This window comes from Hemitrygon akajei, chromosome 1 (assembly GCF_048418815.1).
Source record: "Hemitrygon akajei chromosome 1, sHemAka1.3, whole genome shotgun sequence".
NCBI lineage: Eukaryota > Metazoa > Chordata > Chondrichthyes > Myliobatiformes > Dasyatidae > Hemitrygon > Hemitrygon akajei.
This window is the reverse complement of record NC_133124.1, coordinates 166925773-166936521: the sequence shown is the minus strand read 5'-3', so window position 1 is coordinate 166936521 and position 10749 is coordinate 166925773.

Sequence of the window (10749 nt, the reverse complement as noted above, 5' to 3'; positions counted from 1 at the left end):
CTCGGTTTGCCAGGTTATCACACATTACTGGGATAGACCAGTGCTGCATGATTGTGGTGTCGAATCAGTGGAAAGATGATCGGATTGCGACACAAAATGCATCCTTGCCCTGTATGCTCCAGATAGTATGGTCAGAAACATTGACAAGTATCTCACAGTGACGTGTAATGACTAGACATGAGCTTGTACAGAACAGTGGAAATTATGTCCTCACTGGACCAGTCACTGACGTAACCTGTAAAGGCAATAGACAATAGACAGTAGCTGCAGGAGTAGGCCATTTGGCCCTTCTAGCCAGCACGCCATTCACTGTGATCATGGCTCATCATACACAATCAGTACCCCGTTCCTGCCCTCTCCCCTGTAAAGCTGCTGCCTATTGTGAACACTAAGGATGTAAGAATTCTATGGATGGAAACTTTCAATAAATCAGAAATCTGCAGTACTTCAAATGAAGAGAGTTTATATTTGTAATACATAGAAATTTGGCATGACTTAAAATTGGTCATGGAGACTTGAACTTACAAAGCTCCAGAGACACGTAGCTGGCTGAGTTTACAAAATCAGCTATGACATGGGTGAATTTCACTCAGGAAAGTTGATTGAACCTAAAAACAAAGCTGTAATCAATGAAATGTATAGCACAGAAAAGGACCCCTGGGCACATCTGGTTACTGTGGACTGTGGTATTTATCTAGGACCATAATATCATAAGACCAAGAAGCAAAATTAGGTCATTCATCCCAGTTAGTCTGATCCACCATGGACTTTGCTCAATCCCACTCTTCTGCCTTCTCTCTGTACCATTTGACACAACTTGACTAATCAAGAACTATAAACATTCAATTAAATATATTCAATGACTAAGCCTCCATAGCATTCTGTCAAAATAAATTACACAGATTCACTGCATTATTGCTGAAGAAATTCTGATTTGTCTTTATTCTAAATGTACATCCCTCTATTCTGAAGCCGGTCCTAGACTACACTACAGAAAACATGCTGCCCGTGCACTATCTAGGCTGTTCAATATTTGACAGATTACATTGAGTCCTACACCTTTCTTTTAAACTCCAGCGGTACAGGCTTACAGCAATCAAACACTCCCCTTACATTCCAGGAATCATTCTCTGAAAGTCTCCAATGCCAGCACACCTTTACTTATATAATGTCCCAAAGCTGCTCACAATACTTCAAATGTTGTATCACCAGTGTCAGCATTATATTTTTACCCTTATATTCTAGTCCTCCCAAAATGAAACCAAATCCTGATTTTACCTAATTTTGTAACAATTCAATCTGCAAATTAACCTTCAGGGAATCTGGCAGGATGACTCCCCAGTTCCTATGCACCACTGATATTTGAATTTTCTCTCCATTTGGGAAATAATCTATGCTCTTGTTTCTTCTACAGAAGTCTAAACACTGTATTCCATGTGCTACTTTGCCATTTCTCCCAGATTGTTCAGGTACTTCTGTAGAATCCATGCTTCTTCAACACTCCCTGCCCTTCCATCTACTTCCATATCATCTGCAACCTTTACCATAAAGGCATAAATTCATTATCTAAATCATACAAGTTGAAAAGAAGCAACACTGGCCCCACTCATCAGGCAACCAGAAAAAATACCCTTTATTCTCACTTTTTGTCCTGCCAGTTAGGCAATCTTCCATCCATGCTAATATCTGTTTCCATTGATACTCTGGGTTTTATCATGTTAAACAGCCTCGCATGTGGCATGTTGTCAAAAAAGGCCTTCTGAAAATCCAAGTAGATATCATGGAATGAACCTCCTTTGTATCCTGTTTGTTATTTCCTCAAAGAATTCCAGAGATCTGTTAGGCAAGATATCCTTTAAGGAAACCATCCTGACTGGCTTATTTCATCAGGTGCTTCCAAGTACACCAAAATCTTATTTTTATTAATGGACTCCAACATCTTCCCAACCACTAACTGCCTCAGAATGTCTTTCCTTCTTCCTCCCTCCCCTCCTTAGGTGTAGAGTGACATTTGAAATTTTCCAGACCTCAAGAACCATTTCAAAATGTAGTGATTCTTGGAAGATCATTATGAAGCCCTCCAGAAAGATTTTCAGCTTTCTCTTTCAGAACCCTGGTGTTTAGCTCATTTACTCCAGTTGACTTATATATATTCCCAAACATAATTCCATAGTAATAGTAGCTACACTTCTTTCTGCCCACTAACACTCTCAAATTTCTAGTATAAGGCTGGTGTCTTCCGCAGTGAAGACTGATGCAAAAATACTTAGTCGATTCATCCACCATTTCCTTGAAATCCATTACAACATATCCACTGCTATTTTCCAGCATTCTGATATTTACCCTAGCCTATGTTTTACTCTCTGTATACTGTATCTGAATAAAAAAATGGTTCTCTATACTATTGGCTAGCTTACTTTCGTATTTCATTGGTTCTGTCCATATGGCTTTTTAGTTATATTCTGTTGGTTTTTTTTAAAAGAACTTACCAATCTGATTTCCTCCTAATTTCTGCTATGCTATCTCTCTTTTACGTTTATATTTGCTTTGACTTCCCTTGTCAGGTACATTGCCTTTATACCCCTTTTAGCATGCTACTTCAACTTTGTGATGTATATTTCCTGCATCTTCAGTTGCTCCCAGATATTCCAGCCATTGTTGTTCTGCCGTCTTTCCTGCTAGTGTCCCTTTCCAATAAACTTTGGCCAGCTCCTCTCTCGTGCCCCTGTAATTCCCTTAACTCTACTGGAATACTAATACATCTGACTTTATCTTCTCCCTCTGGAACTACAGGGTAAATTTTATCATATTATGATTAATGCTTCCTGAATTTTCCTTTGGTTCATCACAGAACACCGAATCCAGAACTGGCTTTCCCCATAATGGGCTCAAGCACAGCCTGTGTTAGAAAGCGATCTCAAAGGCATTCTATAAATTGCTTCTCTTGGGATGAAGCACCAACCTGATTTGCACAATCTACCTGCATATGGAAATCCCACATTGATTGTTAACATCGCCCTTTTTACATGACTTTTCCATATGGACCTTGTATCCTACATCCTGGCTATGACTCAGAAGCCCCTATGTAACACCCATCATGGTCTTTTTTACCCTTGTACTTTTTCATCTCTACATCTTCTTATGCTATGTCACTTCTTTATAAAGATTCAATTTCATTTTTACCTAAAGAGTCACCTATTTAGTATAATCTGTATCCTTGGATGTTAAGATGACAACCATGATCTTCCTTAGCTACAATTCAGTGACGGCCACAAATTTATACCTGCCAATCTCTAACCGTGCTACAAGATCATCCACTTTATTTCCTACTGAGTGCATTCAAATAGAAGACCTTCAGTCCTGTATTCTTCATCCTTTACAATTATGCCCCATGTTGTATTTCAACCCATCCCACTGACTGCAAAGTTCCTCACCGTGCTTGTTTGGTGCACAGGGTGGCAACACTGCCACTTCTTTAGTGCTCGTCTGTTTTACGATGTTAAGGTTCTATATTGATGCTCAACGCTACACCTATGGAAAGCATGTAAGAATAACGTCTGGATTCGAACCCAGGATGCTTTGTTCTGAAGTCCTGGTGCAGATACCACTACACCACCAGCACAGCCATTGAGTGTCCGTATCATCTGCCTATTCTTCCTCACAGTCTCACTACACACTGTCTTTACTTGAATACCTACTGCCCCATCCTCAGCCCTATCACTCCACTCTCCATCCCCCTGCTAAATTAGTCTACTTCCTCCCCATCAGTTTGAGAAAACCTGCCTGCATGGATATTGGTTGCCCCTCGGGTTCAGGCACAACCCATCCTTTTTTGTACAGGTCATCTATTCCACAGAGGATATTCCAATGATCTAAAAATCTGTAACACTATGCCTGTATCCATTCTTCAGTCAGACATTGATCAGCAAAGTCATCTTGTTCTTACCCTCACTGCCACGTAACAGAGGCAGCAATCCAGAGATGATACCCTGGACGTTTTGCTTTTCTGTTCTCTACCTAGCTCCCTATATTCCCTTTTCAGGACTCCTCCCTTTCCCTATCTATGTCGTTCGTACCAATATGTATCACATCTACTTGGTAACTCACCCTACCCCATTAGAATGCTGTGGTCCTCATCTGAGACAACCCTGACATCTTCAGGCAAAATACCATGTGGTTATCATGTCCACAGAATCATCTACCTGTCTCTATTTATGCAAAAACAATTAGATCCATAGAACTTCCACTCCTTTCCTACCTGAGAATTCACTCCAGATTCTCACTACCTTCCATCTGGAAACACATACCCATTTGAGCTCATTAAAATTTCTCCCAATCATGCCAGCCTCACTCTAAACGAAAACTTGATATTCCAATCTGCTTTCTGCACCCTTTCTGTTAGTGTCATGTCTTCCCTATTGTGGGGGAAGCTGAAACTATGCACAATACTCCAATTGATCAGCCGTGTTAGAACAGGACCAATCAGGTGCGATAGTGGAAACGTGTGCGTGGAGTTGGAGGAGGTAGTGGAGGTACATAATGAACACTTTGCTTCAGTATTCACCAGAAAAAAAGACCTTGGCAATTGTGGGGATGACTGAGAGAACTGAGACGCTTGAGCATATAGACATTAAGAAAGATTATGAGCACACAAGCTCTTGGGACTTGATCAAGAAATCCCAAGACCAGCATCAGCCTGCTCCTGTTCAAACTCCTAAACCTCCTGCCATCAAAGTTAACAACATCCCTCTGGAGAACACTGACTATTTTCCATATCTTGGCAGTCTTCCTTCCTCAAGAGCCAACATTGAGCTTTAAATAAATTGCAGAATAGACTGTGCGAGTGAAGCTTTTGCCAGGCTGAGAAAGAGGTTTTTTACAAGATCAGGATATCAAGACCAACACTATGCTTCTGGTCTAAAAGCTATTGTCTTCTCCTCCTAGCTATATGGAAAGGAGTCATGGACAAGAAACAGCATGCACATAAAATCCCCAGAAACTTCCCATCAAAGATGCCTCCGCAGATTCTGAGAGTTAGCTGGAAACACAGATCTACTAACTCCAGCATCCTGAATGAAGCTACCACTAACTCCATAGCCACAGTCATGGCTCAACACCAATTGTGATGGGTCAGACGAATCAACCATATGTCTGACTCCTGTTTCCCTAAACAACTCCTGTTCAGCCAACTCAAGGATGGCAGATTTGTCCTGGAGGGCAGAAAAAGCAGTTCAAAGTCAATATCAAGACAAAGCTGAGGAAGTGCTACATCAACATGAATGGATGGAAGAAATTAGCACAGGACAGGAAAAGCTGGAGAAGGACTGTCTATGAGGAGACTGCACAGCTCGAAGAATACCTGCACCATGCTGCTGAGACAAAGCGGCTTCAATGTAAGGAGAGGCTGGAAAAGTCCCAGCCAGCTACATCCACCACCACTTCAATAAACTACACCTGCCAACACTGCAATAGAACCTTAGGATCAGGGATTGGCCTCTTCAGTCATCTCAAGACCCACAAGTGACCAGATTGACGACCAGGAGAAAAGTCATAGTTGACTATGAGTAATTGCTGACAGTGAAGCATTGGGCCTACTATGTACTGCTCCGGGGTTCAGATCCAATGACTCTTTTTGGCCTCAGAACACTATTGTTCACTTCCATTGTTTGGAGGATTTGTGCTTTTTTTTTCTCTTGTGCATCGAGTGCTAGTCTTATATTTTTATTTTTATTCTTTTTTCTTTAAATGTAAAAATAATAATAATGTAATTCTAATAAAATCCAGATGCAAAATTGACGTGCCTACCAAGGAGCGGGAAGGAAACAGAAACTGGATCCAACTGCTCAACACAATTCTCTGTCCTGCAAACCAAAGCAGTGGGTGCAAGACAGATAACTTCCCTGTCAACTCTGGAATCAGACTGGCTATCTTCTCTCCAAGTCTTAACTGTGTGCTTCAGACAGACTCTTGCAGAATACATCAGAAGGACAAGACCATAAAAGGAGTGATGTTGCTACATAGCGACACAAGCCAGTTCAATATCTCCTGTATATGAATGACATTACCATCTTCTGCATGGATCCACGCTGACTTTGCAAATTGACAAATAACTGCAACCACTTTGCACTGTTGTCAAGGACTAGCATCAGCAGCACTTAGAGTAAGGCCATACTCTTCAGTAATGGCCAGACAAATCTAATGTTCCCTTCATCATCAGAATCAGGCCTGACTATATCAAAGTGCTGACAATTTGGTTCTTAGAGGCCAGTTCTTAGTAACATGAGTAGGTTGGAGCATACTGAGGCGTTCTTCTCAACAATTGGGAATAATTTGGCTATCACTTGATGTTGTTCTTGGTGGAAGCGTGGTTTTCACATCAGTACCAATGACAGGATTTGAGAGTAAGGGGCAAAGCAGATCAACTCACTGTCAGACTCTACACATGGATTATATGAGCAAAGATATAGGTGCAACTGGAGGCAACAAAATTAGAGAGAAGTGCATTGGTTGTATGTAAGGATTGAAATGGGGTGTACAGATAGGAAAGGCTACAGCCTTTTGAATAGAAGGATGCCCGTTTAAGACAGAGAGGAATAGGAATTTATTTCACCCAATGGTGGTAAATTTGTGGAACTTATTGCCATAGACTATTGTGGAGGCCATGACATTGGATATATTTAAAGCAGAGTTTGATAAACTCTTGCTTGATTAGTAAGTGATCAAAATGGTTGTGACATGTCCAGTGTAGCAGTGCAGTGGGTAGTGGGGTAGTGTTTGTCGTTCTCACTTTCAGCTCACTTTCACTGCTGGATAGGACTCCTGCAAAAAGATGAAAGGTTAAGTTTCTACTTGCCAGTATATAATCTCTCCAACAGCAAACCTCATGTAATGCCTCCTCACTGGCGACACACAGAAACTGAACTCCTTTCAGACTCAGGCTGAACGACAGTGAACGGGAAAGATGTCCAGGCCCTGCACACATAGCACACAGGCCCATGGGTGCATGGATATTCCCTGGTGCTAGTGAACCAGATCCCCAGTTGTGGGTAAATAGACAGACTGCCTTGTGGGCAGCCTCAGGAGAGACATAAACCCAGACAACAAATCCAGAGTTGAGACCATAAGGCCGCTAAATGTCATTGAATATCCTTCTGGTGCCTCCTGCAGCCAAGCTGGTGCCAACCACATTGCTTGATAACCTTTCCATTGCACTACACTGGTGAGGCTGAGACAGGGATCTTAATGACTGTGCATCTCAGGATCACAATACCTAATGCCTAGCCTTGTGATGATCATCATCACGCAGTGTCCTTCTGTCCATTGACATCTCATCTCATACTTTTATCTCAGAAATTATGTCAAAGGTTATGCAGGGTAGTGGAAGCCAAGAGAATGTGGTTCAGAGAAGTTAATAAATCAGCCATGATTGAATGATAGACAGACTCCATGAGTTTGATGACCTAATTCCACTCTTATCTCCTAACACTTTATAATGGTGCTTTTAGAGACTTCGAGTGGTGTAGGGCTAGAGGGAATTATGAAAACTGTGTGTTGGGTGAATGTAACAATACAGGAAAGTTTTAGTGGCAGAACGGTGTGCTTAAGGAGACAAGGAACGGTGTTAGCTGGGAGATTACATTAATGATGTTTAGTGAACTGAAGTGGTCACAGAGACAGGGTTGGAGGCTAGGGAGAAAAACTTTGAGCTTGAGCTACGACTTCCTTATAAAACCTCCAAGATCCAGAAAACCCCCAACAGGAAAGGGAAATAGATCAGGTATTTCCGAATGAAAGCATCTGCACATACATTATTCCCAAAACAAATAGTTGAAATAAGCAGCAAGGGTAGGACACAAAGAATGGTTTGTGTGGAGCTGAAGAATTTGTCTTAGAGCAGTATCTGCAATGTCTATCCCTTGGGCCATGAATGACATGTTTTTTGCATTCCTATCAGCTAGCTCAGTTGGAGTTGTTCTATTCCCACATCAGGTAAAACAACTTTTCAAAGACACGGTATTCAAGCTTGTACAAGAGACTCTGAAGATATTGAAAAGCTTGATCAACATACACAAAATGCTGCAGGAAATCAGCAAGTCAGACAACATCTCTGGAGGGAAATGAACAACAGTCCTTTCTTACATTCAACAGCACTGGAAAGGAAGAGGCAGAAGCCAGAATATTAATATGGTTACACCTCATAGAACAGGTGAGCTGGGTGGGTGAGTGAGGAGGGACAAATTAAAAAGTTGGTAGGGCACATGACGATGTGGGAATGGGCTCAAGAATAGGGGATACAGAGAACCCTCGAAGAAAGACTGTACTCACCTACCACCTACATGTCGCCTGAGCAGTTGTGGAGTGAGAGAATAACTAAGTCTCACGACCCCAGTCCCCGCGACCTTTTTGCTGAACCTGAGACAGCGAAACACGATGTCAGGAACCTGTCCGAGGCAGAAGCTGTGTTGTATCCAACCAGCAACCACAATGTCAATCCCTTCCCATCTTATATTATATTCCTTCATATTTTACTCCTTTATCATCAGTCTTCGTCTCTTCAACCTATCAGTTCCCGGCTTCTTGCTTCATTCCTCACCCCCAACCATACACGTTCCCTCCAGTCCTGGTCTCACATCACAATGAAATGTTCCCACTTCCCCCACCTCCTTATTTTTGCTTTCATCCCCTTCCTAGCCAATCCTGATGAAAGCCTCAGCCTAAAGTATCAACCGTTTATTCACCTCAGAAGATGGCGACTGACCTGCAGAGTATTTCAAAAGATGCTGGAGTAATATAAAACAGCAAGCTGAAAAGCTGAAAAGAGAGTACAAAAATTTAATTGGTTATTTGAGGAAAACACCAGGATTGATATAAGAATCACAAAAAGATGGCAGAAAGGAAAATAACAGGTGCTACTGTGGAGAGTTAATCCATCTGAATACATTACCAGGGTCAAGGATGATGTGATTTTTCTAACTCTGTAAAAATTTGCAAAGAAGGCAATGGCACAATGGTGGTCCCAGGGGTTCTCTATATGGTCAGCAGTGTTCAATAGTCATACATCTCGCGTGGAGACACTGCAGGTGGATAACTCCTCATACACTAAAAGCAAAGTGTTAACTGAGTACCAATTCTTATGACTGGCAACTTCAACTGCATTATCAATGTGATTCAACAGCATGGCAGTGCCCACAAGAGATCGAGCAGCAAAGATGCCACGTTGAGTGACTTATTCTGCACTTCTGCAGGAGGATTACAGCCACAACCTACCTGCACATGAATGGACAACTCAGAACAGTTGCAGATACAACTCTTCTCATCAAAGGCAGTCACAGTCAGATCCACAAAGTCATACTAGTGTTCTTCACTGACCACTGCCTCCTATTGAGCCTCCTGTCACACACAAAATGATTGGAAAAAAGTCGGGGGGATGTGGAATTTGAATGTCAAGCTGCTGTCACGAGAGAACATTGTGGTGGAGAAGTATGAAAGCCTTCACTGACTCTCAATTTCCCTGGTGGGAAGCAATCAAGGAGAAAACATAAAGTGTTTCTTCAACTACAAATGGGTTTGGAAAGCCATGCAGGACCAAATGGAATTGTACAAAATTCTCACAGAGTTGTAGGAAACTCTCCTTGTGCAGTTGAGGAGGTGGATAGTAGGGATGGCCTGTGAATGGTGAAGGCCAGCCAAGCCCATATCTTCAAGTACATTTCCAGCACTCCTGGCCCATCCTGTCTCACAGAACTGAATATAGCCAGTAGACTGTCCTTTTTAGAATTTTATTCAAGTTGAAGTTATTAATCTTCAAGAACAATATGAAAGTTATGTTTTCCTTTGCAGCTCAGTAATGTGAAAATAATACTAATGTAATTGTAATACAATCCAGATACAAAATGGACTTGCTCCTCAAGGTGGTAGGTGGGGAAGGAAACAGAAACTGGATCCAGCTGCTCAACACAATTCTCTGTAGTGTAAACCAGATCAGTGGGTGCAAGACAGATAACTTCCCCGTCAACTCTGGAATCAGACTGACTATCTTCTCTCCAACTCTTAACTGTGTGCTTCAGACAGACTCTTGCAGAATACATCAGAAGGACAAGTCCATAAAAGGGGTGATGTTGCCACATAGAGACAGGAGCCAGTTCAATATCTCCTGTACATGTATGACTTCACCATCTTCTGCACAGATTCAGGCTTGGATTTGGGAATGACGAATAACTGCAACCAAATTGAATTGTTGTTAAGGACTAGAATCAACTGCAATTAGAGTCAGGCTATGCTCTTCAGTAATGGCCAGATAAATCTAATGTCCCCTTCACCATTTCCATCAGGCCAGACTACCTGAAAGTGCTGGTGATCTGGTTCTTAGTAACATGAATAGAATGGAGAATATTGAGAGTGGAAAGCACAAAAAGAATTAGACTGTGTTAATAGTGGTCTTTGTCAACAATTGGGAATAACTTGGTTATCACTTGGCGATTCTTGGCAAAAGCGTGGCTTTGCCCAACAACATCAATGAGCAGGATTTGAGAGTAACGCAGATCAACTCACATTGAGACTCTGCACATGGTTTACTGGCTGTTCCATAGATTAGGAGAGGTATAGGGGAAACAGAGGCTACAGAATTAGAGAGGAATGCTTTGGCTGCATGTAAGGATTGAAATGGGGTATAGAGATAGGAAAGGCTACAGGAAAGGATGTATTTATACATGTGATGAGTTGTATTGGGGCCAGAGTTGTTTTTGGGGA